Source organism: Salminus brasiliensis, chromosome 15 (assembly GCF_030463535.1).
Source record: "Salminus brasiliensis chromosome 15, fSalBra1.hap2, whole genome shotgun sequence".
NCBI classification, from domain to species: domain Eukaryota; kingdom Metazoa; phylum Chordata; class Actinopteri; order Characiformes; family Bryconidae; genus Salminus; species Salminus brasiliensis.
The window spans coordinates 18,494,409-18,504,740 of NC_132892.1; the positions used below are offsets into that span (position 1 = coordinate 18,494,409).

The 10,332-nt window shown below is 42.6% G+C and overlaps 1 protein-coding gene across 2 annotated transcripts in view; it reads right to left on the bottom strand.

Moving 5' to 3' along the window:
- LOC140536139 (growth hormone receptor-like) overlaps positions 1-10,022 on the bottom strand; it is a 49,835-nt gene extending 39,813 nt beyond the window's left edge. For both annotated transcript variants that reach the window (XM_072657793.1, XM_072657792.1), the window contains exon 1: positions 9,703-10,022. The gene's annotated coding sequence lies outside the window, so the exon portion shown is untranslated. The remainder of the gene's footprint in view (positions 1-9,702) is intronic.
- Between the last annotated feature and the right edge of the window lie 310 nt (positions 10,023-10,332).

Consider the following 10,332-nt stretch of genomic DNA (forward strand, 5'->3'; position numbering starts at 1 on the left):
GTATGATGTTTACTCAACTTAGGGCGTTTTCCGACTACTGTTTTTTCACCCATCCAGGAGTGCTTGCTCTGAGAGTTTGGGACGTTTGGTCAAGTGTGAAAGCTGTTTTTGGGCCAGGGAGCGAGTCTGGGCTTCCCAAAATCAGTGGTTTAGGATTCACTTCAAGCAAACTGCTTCAACTAATCGTCTGCATGGCTAAAAATCTTGTCCTACGAGAACAGCTCTGAAAAGTGATGTTTAAAAATGCAAAAATCAATCCCCGGTTCCAATGGACTTCTTCTGTGTGAAAGCAAACCATCCATAATGAGCCACTGCCCCCTAAAAAAGCCCAGACCTGGCCCTGGGAGTGGACTAATGTATTCGGGACAAGTATGAAAATGCTCTTAAAGAGCGGCTGGTAACATTTGGAAATTGTTTTTGTTTTTTAAGCCTGTATGAAATGGCCATGTGAAATTAGCTCAGAGAATGGTAGTAGTTAAAAGGGCACTAACTGTAGCTGCAGGGCTCCTCAACTGTCACATGAAATCCCTGGCTCCATATAAAGCTTAATGCCAAATCTCAGGCCTGATCCACTTTGTGCCTAATTGTCTTTGGAGCGTGGGTTACTAGGACAACATCTGACTCTGGAAATCTTTGGAAAAGACACTGTTCTCTGATTTTTAATCCACTGGCAACATATAACATATAAAATCATGCAATATAATTATGCACTATAAATGCGAGGTCACACATGTAAAATCCCTTAAGTAAAACCTAAGAGATTTACTGGAGAGAGAGAAAACTACCGATTTGGGAGCCAAGCCGAGAGCCCGGGTTCTGAGAGCTAAATGAGAGAATTCCTTGATGGTGGATGATCAGAGCTAATCCAGTTCATGCATCTCCGCATCCTGCAGCTGCATGTTTACTAGCTTAAGCTGAACCTGGCATATGTTCAAATGCATATTATCAAGTGCCACTGAGCCTGAGGCAGGTACCTTCTAAGCTCCTCCTGGAGAGCTTCTCAGGTCCAAATGCAGTCCAGTACATTTTTAATACAATGATTAAAAGTGCATTCAAGTGACCTGAAGACGTGGGACCTATGAGACCTACGAGGTGTTAGTGCTCCCAGTCTGTAAATCTCCCCTCATTACCTTCTGATAAGGAATGGAAGGCAATGGAAGTCCCTTCTGTGTGTTAACAGACTAATGTGTTTCTGGCTCCGACAGAAGACCTCCAAGCTTCTTGTGACTTGTAAGAAGCATAAAGCAATTGTCAGATGTTTGGCTTTGGTGTTGTCTATGATCAATACCTAATGACAGTGAAGCAGGCATCAGCTTCTGTACAGTTCCCTGCTGAACAAAGCTTACCATAAGGGGCAGAAGCTGAGATATAGGGACACATCACATAACATCCTTTTCAGGCTCCCTCAAGAGTGCAGAGTGAAGTTCAGTGCTGACAGACACTGACATTTGCGACTGCGGGCAGCACTGGCCGGCAAGGATGGAGCCAGTGGCGTGAGGGCACACACAGCAGATGTGTGACACAGATGAGAAGAGCGGAAGAACGCCAAGGGTGAGGAGGGGAAAAGTGGCATATGGGCCTGTGCTGGGGGCTTACACGTGTGTCTGAGAGGTAGCATATGGGCCGACTCTGGAGGAGAACTGCTGCTTTGATACGTAGACAAAGGTGGAGAGATGGATGAGAGTAGGGCTGCCACGATTGGTTTTAGGACTTATGTTCACTATATTGGGAGTTAGGAGGTATTCGGCCAGAAGCATGCATGAGTGAATGGGCGGTCAAAATGCAGACAAAGGCCTTATTTTAAAAATTATCATGCGTGTGGACGGTGCCTTACATATCACATGATGTCACAGTGTTTCAGTGCATGGATACAATGACTTCATGGTTCGTGGTTCTGCATAGGTATGCACCGATCCGATATCAGGTTGGATAAATTAGCTGGATCGGGTATCAGATCATTAGGCCGATGCATGGAACCGATCCTTGTACTTTAATTTGGTGGAGTGCGACTGCACTAAATGTGCAAATTTGTTTTATTATATAAAGTAATGTTTAAGTCAATCCCGATGCCTTGAGTCTCTCCCACATGGTGAGGTATACAGTTTATTAATTCAGCAATGGTATCGCACTAGTATCGATCGATATGCAAAGTTTATGTATTGGTATCGGACCTAAAAAAAAGCCAGATCGGTGCATCCTTAGTTCTGCATGGCCTTTTCGTTCAAAAGTGGGACTCCATTGCTGTGCATTATACATATTGTATATCTGTCATACCACCTGACCTTTACCCTGGGTCACGTGACTAGAACGGCTGGTCGTTAACCCCTCAAACCACAGTTCCGTACTGCTACTATGGCAACCATTGACATAGGAAAGCAGAGAAGAGCAGTCATCCCCAGGTCTCAGCAGAGTGGCCGAGGGTGAATTCACAGCAGTAAGGGCTTGTTCTTGTCAATGCGATAGCGGATGAGAAAAATCAATCCCCCTCGCCCGCATTTCACAGTTCAGTGATGCATGCGGATATGCCAGTAGACAGTCCACATATGCATCTGGGTCATCAGGGGCTACTGAACCATTAAAAAACCCACACACACATTGTTCATCATTAACCTCTTGCTGAGGGAAACATCCTTTCAATTGTCAGCTAGCTAATAAAAACATGGTCATAAATCTGCTTATAAAGTGAATTCACACTCCACAATAAAACACGCAAAGCTAATATCATAAAACTCTTCACATTACACACACTGTGCAGCACGGTATCAAGGTCTTACTCATAAAATGAATGTAGCAGTGATCAGTGCACTTTACTGCTACGGTATTTTTACACCACCTTGTAAAAGGCCATCAAAATTAACATGTTGAGCTAATGCATGCTGATGCTGAGTGGTCAGGTTGGATGATAAATTGGATGTAAAAATATAAGCCAGGAGACAGAATTGAACTGTTACATTCAAAAAAAACAAATACAACAAAAACTAAACTAAACTTTTTTTTTAAAGCGGGACGACAAACAAAAAGACCACAAGCTTCTAATTGTAATTCTTCCTTTAAATCCTGACAGAGCAGCTAAACATCATCTCCTCAATCTCTGAATGGATCTGCTTGACAGAGCTTGATACTGAATCCTTTGTGTATGTATTTTCATACAGTCATACAGTCATCTTTTCAAGAGCAGTTATCATGTTTGTTATGATAGTGCTTCATCAGAAAGTGTGTGTATGTGCGCACTGTGTAGCTCATTTGCCTGTGACTAAACTTGTTTGATATCTTGTTTGATATCTTGACATTTTATTAATACTCTGGAGTCCACGAACACGTAGTTGCATCAAATTCAGTGTTCCTCAAAGTTTCTAGTAATATCTCTGTGATAATACAGTGCAGATGTATGGTTCACACATTTCCTGACTCTGTAGAGCCCGACCTTCCTATTGCATTGGAACTCACATCTGGAGTTATTAACATTACCACTATTAACTATCATGACTCTCATTACTCGCACCATTACTGCCGTGACTAGTTATACAACACCATGATCAATATATTATGATATGTTGCACACCTGAGCAGTACAACAGTATAGATGGTTTGGTGACTTTTGTCAATAGTTCTGACCATGTTGCCATGTCTAACTGGTGAATTTGTGTGTCTGTCATCCTTCCTCTCATCCGTAATCGGTGGACCCGTGCATACATCTATGATTTCGTGTGACACTCAGAAACACTTCTGCCTCTCGCCGTTTATACAATATTTTATTGGCTACGACTTTGGTAAACCCACTACCAGCACCAAATCTATTCACCCCTATCAGTAGAGCTATGTTGTCATAGGAAATATGAAGAATTTCTAAAATCTGACTTCAATTTTTTAGGTTTAGGGTCGGAGTATCTTGTCACACTGTGCTCTAGGTCACTTGGGGTCTATTATAGAGAGAGCTGAGATTATTTGGAACATTTTGATATAAAACATGTGGGTATTATCTTATATGCAAGTGCTGAATCCACACTGGCCTTCTTATCAGGGACTTGTTTAGATGGTCATTTTTGTGAAGTGATCTGGTGATCTGGAAGTCTTATGAAGTGCTGTAGCGCCACACATGACCCTTTAAGGGCTTTTAGGCTGAAAGCTCATGCTACAGCTCAGACTAGCCATTTAATAAGACGCTCTAAGTAATGGGGGGAAAGCAAAAACATTAGGTCCATAGGTCCAAAAAAAGAGGACCTAATCAGAAGTAAGAACTTAAAGTGATAAGATTAGTTCTGGTCACAGTTTCTGTACAAATCAGACTTTTTCACTCTCCAACAGTTTGTTGAGAAATAGCAATCTATCATTTATCATAATTTATCATGCAATGCAATATCAGCTTATCTTCTCAACACAGTGTTCCTCTTCTGCTGTCAACCTAGTGTTCCTCCAGCTCTTCTGCCTTCACTTTTCATACCTGTCTGGTACAACAAGACACTCCTTGAACCCCTTGTGCTTTTCCTCCAGGGTCACACTAACCTTCACACTGATAATGGACTTGATGGTACAGATGAATACAAGTACCAACTGCAATTTAAACACTGAAGACAAAAGTTAAATACGGATACTTTTGGTTTAATAGATTAAAATAAGTCATATTGTGTTCTAAACTACTGCAGTATGTCTGATAATCTAGCTGACTTTAAATGTATTCAGAGGCATTTTTGAACATGTCTTTATGGAGACAAGATTAGTGACAGTCTAAGACCAGTTATCAACCTTAACCTAGCATCTCCCGCTAAACCTTTAACTGTTATAAACTGCTATGACTATATCACGTTACACTATACCATGATTATTATATTATGATTAAGAATATGTTGCACACCTGAGCAGTTTAGGTGATTTGGTGACTTTTGTCATTTTTTGTCAATTTATAAATAGTTCAGACCAGAGGAGGATGGGTCGGGTCCCCCTTGTGAGTATTGGTTCCTCCCAAGGTCCTTGCCACTGTTGCCCTGGCTTTGACTGGGGGTCTTCTTATGTTGTGGATTTCTTGTCATTTTACTAATTACTGATTGTGTAACACTGCTTTGTTACAACAACAGTTGTAAAAGGCACTACACAAATAAATTTGATTGGATTTGATCAGCTTTAAAATATGCATAGCGTTGTGTCTTTGTAAAGACTGCTAAGCTTACAGGCTCAACCTGTTTGTATTACTGCTTCTGACATCTGAACATTTGAAACTGGTGTAGTTTGTTTGATTCTTGGCCAAATGAAATTATTTCAGCTGATATTATTGGTAATCTATTTTTTTTCCTCTTTACAATCGTTATGACGTTTTCATCTCAGGTAGGCCTTGGTCTTTACATGAAGGAGAAACCTTAATTTCTTTCATTTTACCAATCAGAAAATCTAGGCAACCGTCTTTACTCTTAGAGGTAAAATTAAAAATTGCATGACAGCTGCACGGCAGTGTCTGCTGTGCAGGATTAACACTTAAACATAACAAACGCTGTCTGCATTTGTGTCTGTCAATAAAGACAGATACTGCGGCCAATAACCATGTTTAACTTCTATGTGCAGCTCTTTGCTAACAGAAGGAGTTTCCGATTTCCAAAATGTTTAACCCTCTAAAAGCTACACCAGAGTAAGAATCCACCGCACATCAGACCACTCTGCATGACTTTGATGTTTACACCAGCTATTGAATTTAGAAATGTAGAAAAATTGGTGAAATCCCCCCTTCAACTACACCAAACTCCTAACTTGTAATGTAGCCAGAGCCAGAGTTCCAGAGAACCCTGAATGACAAGCGTCCTTTACTCTTACTAGAGTATCCTGTTGCTGTTATGACCTGCTGCATACGTGAAGCATAGTCAGACATCAGCCTACATGACCATCAAATCCCACTGAAGATTTCCTATGGGCTTCAAGTCAGGTTACTGTGATGGTCACTCCAGAATCTTCCAGGACTTCTTCTGAAATCAAGCCTTTGTGGACTCTTGCTTGGAATCATTGTCCTGATGGTAGGTCCAATGATGTCCAAGCTTCAGCGCCCTCTCAGAAGGCATGACGTTTTCTCCTCTGATCTCCTGATACTTGATTGAATCTATCTTGCTCTACACACAATGCAGGTTGTCACCGCCATGCTTCACTGTAGAGAGAGTGTTTTTTTTTAGCATGAGCTTCAATCTTTCTGCTCCCGACATACCACTGATTTATAGATGTGAAAACTTTGGTTTTATTGATCCACGGCTAGTTTTTTTTATGGTTTTGAGCAGATTGTAGCCGATCCTGTGCTTTTGGGTCAGTTTAGGTGTATGGGCATGGAGACTTACAGCACTTACTATGCGCCTAATTAACCTTAGTGCCTGCTACTACCAAATCTGCAGGTCTTTTATAGTCATTCAGGGGTTTTTGACCCCCTGCCTCCTTAGAAATCTAGTGGCAGACAGTGTTCCTTTAACTCTGAACTTGTGAATGGTGCTTCTAGCTCTATCTTTAGGAATCTTCAGTGTCTTTGCTCACTGTGTGTATCCTTTTCCTTGCCTGTGCAGGGGGTGTTTAGTAATTCTGCAGTGGTCATTAAAAATGTCACTGTGTGTTGAATTTGCAGAAAGCACTTGTCATATTAGTTGTGTTGGGCTATTTAAATTGGTCTTGTTTGACTGGTTTACTGCAAACAGCTGGAAGGTTGGAGAGTGAGCTAATAAACCTAATTTACAATGGGTCTGAAGAATTTCAATTGCAGCTGTACATAACAAACAGTCAGGATGTTTGACGGCGTTTTGCTCAGTCTCTCACGGCATGATCGACCCCTGCTCTTACAGAGTGTGGGACCATAACGTATATAAGTGCTCCCATATGTGAAACCTGATAGAGCTGGTGGTTGATCTTTCCACTGAAACTGTTGCAAGCTGATCCTTGGCTGATAAGGCTAATCATGCAGAGGAAGAAGGTTTGCGCTGCATTTTGTGTTTTTGGGGGCAGCCATTCATTTTTGTAGTGGTGGTGTGGGTCTCTTTCCCGTCTTTGTCCCTTTTTCTTTCTTTGTGGAGAAGTATTAACTTCTGGATTCTTAGATAAACACTAAGAATACAGTTCTACCTAACTTTAACTTCAGACACCAAACAAATCTCTAATGTGTTTCTTTTTTTTTTCATTTTATTTATATAACAGTAAACATTTTTTTAAAAAGGGTACTATATTTTGTATTAGATATCATACTTAAAAAGGCTTGTTTGACTTAGTAACAATAGTGAAACCAATTCAAGGGCTAAAGATAACCAATTTAAAAAGTTTCTTTAATGAAATGCCAACAAAACGTTTTTTCTTGGAAAAATATTTTTTTTAAATCTTTTTTTCTGGTTCTGGTTCTTTAAAGAACCCCTGAAGAACCATTTTAAAGGTTATATATATATATATATATATATATATATATATATATATATATATATGTATATACATGCTGTATATATACTGTATATATAATTTCCCCCAAAATAATAATAATAAGACTAATAATAAAAATAACAATAACAAAAAAAATATCATTTCCTCAGAGGGTCCACCCATGATGACCATCTCATCGCTGTCACGTGAAAACCGCAACGGCTACTTTGCAGGAGGAGGAAAAACAGCTGAATGGAAGTCAGTGTTTTTCTATTGATCCGTTCATCATTCAATTTTGACACAATGTGAGAAACATCTGCCAGGTTCTGGTTAGCTTCGTCAACCGTGAAAAACAAACAAAAAAAAACTAACAAACAAAACTTTTGTTTGTTTTTTTTTTGGCTTGACAGCGACGATGGGTCCCCACAAAGAGTTAAATACACACCCTCACACTCACACACTCAGGCTCGCGCTAATCTGTCCCTCGCAGGCGTCTGCAGCGCGCGCACCTCCACACTCAACAAACGGCTGTGTTTGGACTCGGTACTGTCGGTTTAAGATATAATGTGACTTAAATATGAATAAATAACCTAACCGGCCGTTAATAATCCATACGTGGACTCTAAAACGCGTGGTTTGATCCCAGAATAGAAAGTTTTTTCAGGCCACTCACAGTTCTGGCTAAATTGCAGCCTGCATGAACGCCCCGGGTTAACATCTTAAAGAACGCTCGAGCGCTTGGTTTCTATTGGTGACATTTCCCCCTTATTTATAACAGCACGTGTAGTTAAACACAGCGGTTCTTATCCAATTACTCGGGATTACTAGAGGGAGTCGGACAGAGAGCCCGTCTCCAGAAACAGTCACGCGAGTGGCTAGTTTGGGGAAGTCGTCGCGGGGTTCAGCAACACGACACCGGCGGTTCATCCACGGTTCACACGGTGCAGCTAACCGGCTGCCAGTCCGCACACACAGCCCTCGGCGCGTGAACGCGGGGCTCCTGAAGTAAAGTCGGACAGTAGAAGTTTTCTAATCCACACACACACACACTGATCACACACACACTGATCACACACACTGATCACACACACACTGATCACACACACACTGATCACACACTGATCACACACACTGATCACACACACTGATCACACACACACTGATCACACACACACTGATCACACACACTGATCACACACACACTGATCACACACACTGATCACACACACACTGATCACACACACACTGATCACACACACTGATCACACACACACTGATCACACACACACTGATCACACACACTGATCACACACACACTGATCACACACACTGATCACACACACACTGATCACACACTGATCACACACACACTGATCACACACACTGATCACACACACACTGATCACACACACTGATCACACACACACTGATCACACACACACTGATCACACACACTGATCACACACACACTGATCACACACACTGATCACACACACACTGATCACACACACACTGATCACACACACTGATCACACACACACTGATCACACACACACTGATCACACACACTGATCACACACACACTGATCACACACACTGATCACACACACACTGATCACACACTGATCACACACACACTGATCACACACACTGATCACACACACTGATCACACACACACTGATCACACACTGATCACACACACTGATCACACACACACTGGTCACACACACTGATCACACACACTGATCACACACTGATCACACACACTGATCACACACTGGTCACACACACTGATCACACACACTGATCACACACTGATCACACACACTGATCACACACTGATCACACACACTGGTCACACACACTGGTCACACACACACTGATCACACACACTGATCACACACACACTGATCACACACACTGGTCACACACACTGATCACACACACACTGATCACACACACTGATCACACACACACTGATCACACACACTGATCACACACACACTGATCACACACACACTGATCACACACACTGATCACACACACACTGATCACACACACACTGATCACACACTGATCACACACTGATCACACACACACTGATCACACACTGATCACACACTGATCACACACACACTGATCACACACACACACTGATCACACACACACTGATCACACACACTTATCACACACTGATCACACACACACTGATCACACACTGATCACACACACACTGATCACACACACTGATCACACACACACTGATCACACACACTGGTCACACACACTGGTCACACACACACTGGTCACACACACTGGTCACACACGCGGGTCTTTACCTGCCGGAGTCTGACTCGCAGAGCCGTTAGGACTCTCCCTCCGGGTCCTCTCGGAGTCCACTCGCCTCCTCCGAAACCATCAGATTTACTCAGCTGGGGCTGAGCGTTCAGCGTTAAGCCTCCCTGGCCGGTTGTTGGGGGTTATCCCGTGAAGCTCCTCCGTGTGAGGGGGAGAGGGAGAAACGGAAACTCAAGCAACGGCGCCCGTCCAACCCCGTCAAGCTCCACAGCATCTCCTCATGTCCTCCGCCGTGAACCGGCGGCGGTCAGAAGTGATCAGCCGTCCGCGCTCCACCTCCTGACTCCGCGTCAGCTCGGCGAGGCTCCGCTCCGCTGCTGCTGCCGCTGTTTGACGACTGCGTGGAGTCGGCTCAATTGGATTCGCTTTGCCGAACCGATTCCTTCAAATAGACCGATTCAATGAATCGAACGTCCGATTTAACGACTCATTAGGTCCATATTTCTTCTGATCTAGTTCATATAAAGCGAATTTCTCTTCAGGGTGAGTCTGATGTCGCCTTTAATACTCACTAACAGAGCCAGACCCCCACGTAGTGCCAGCAAAATGAAGCAAGACAGCTAGACAGAAAAACAACATGTAGCCTAAGAAGTTCATCATCATTGTAGTTT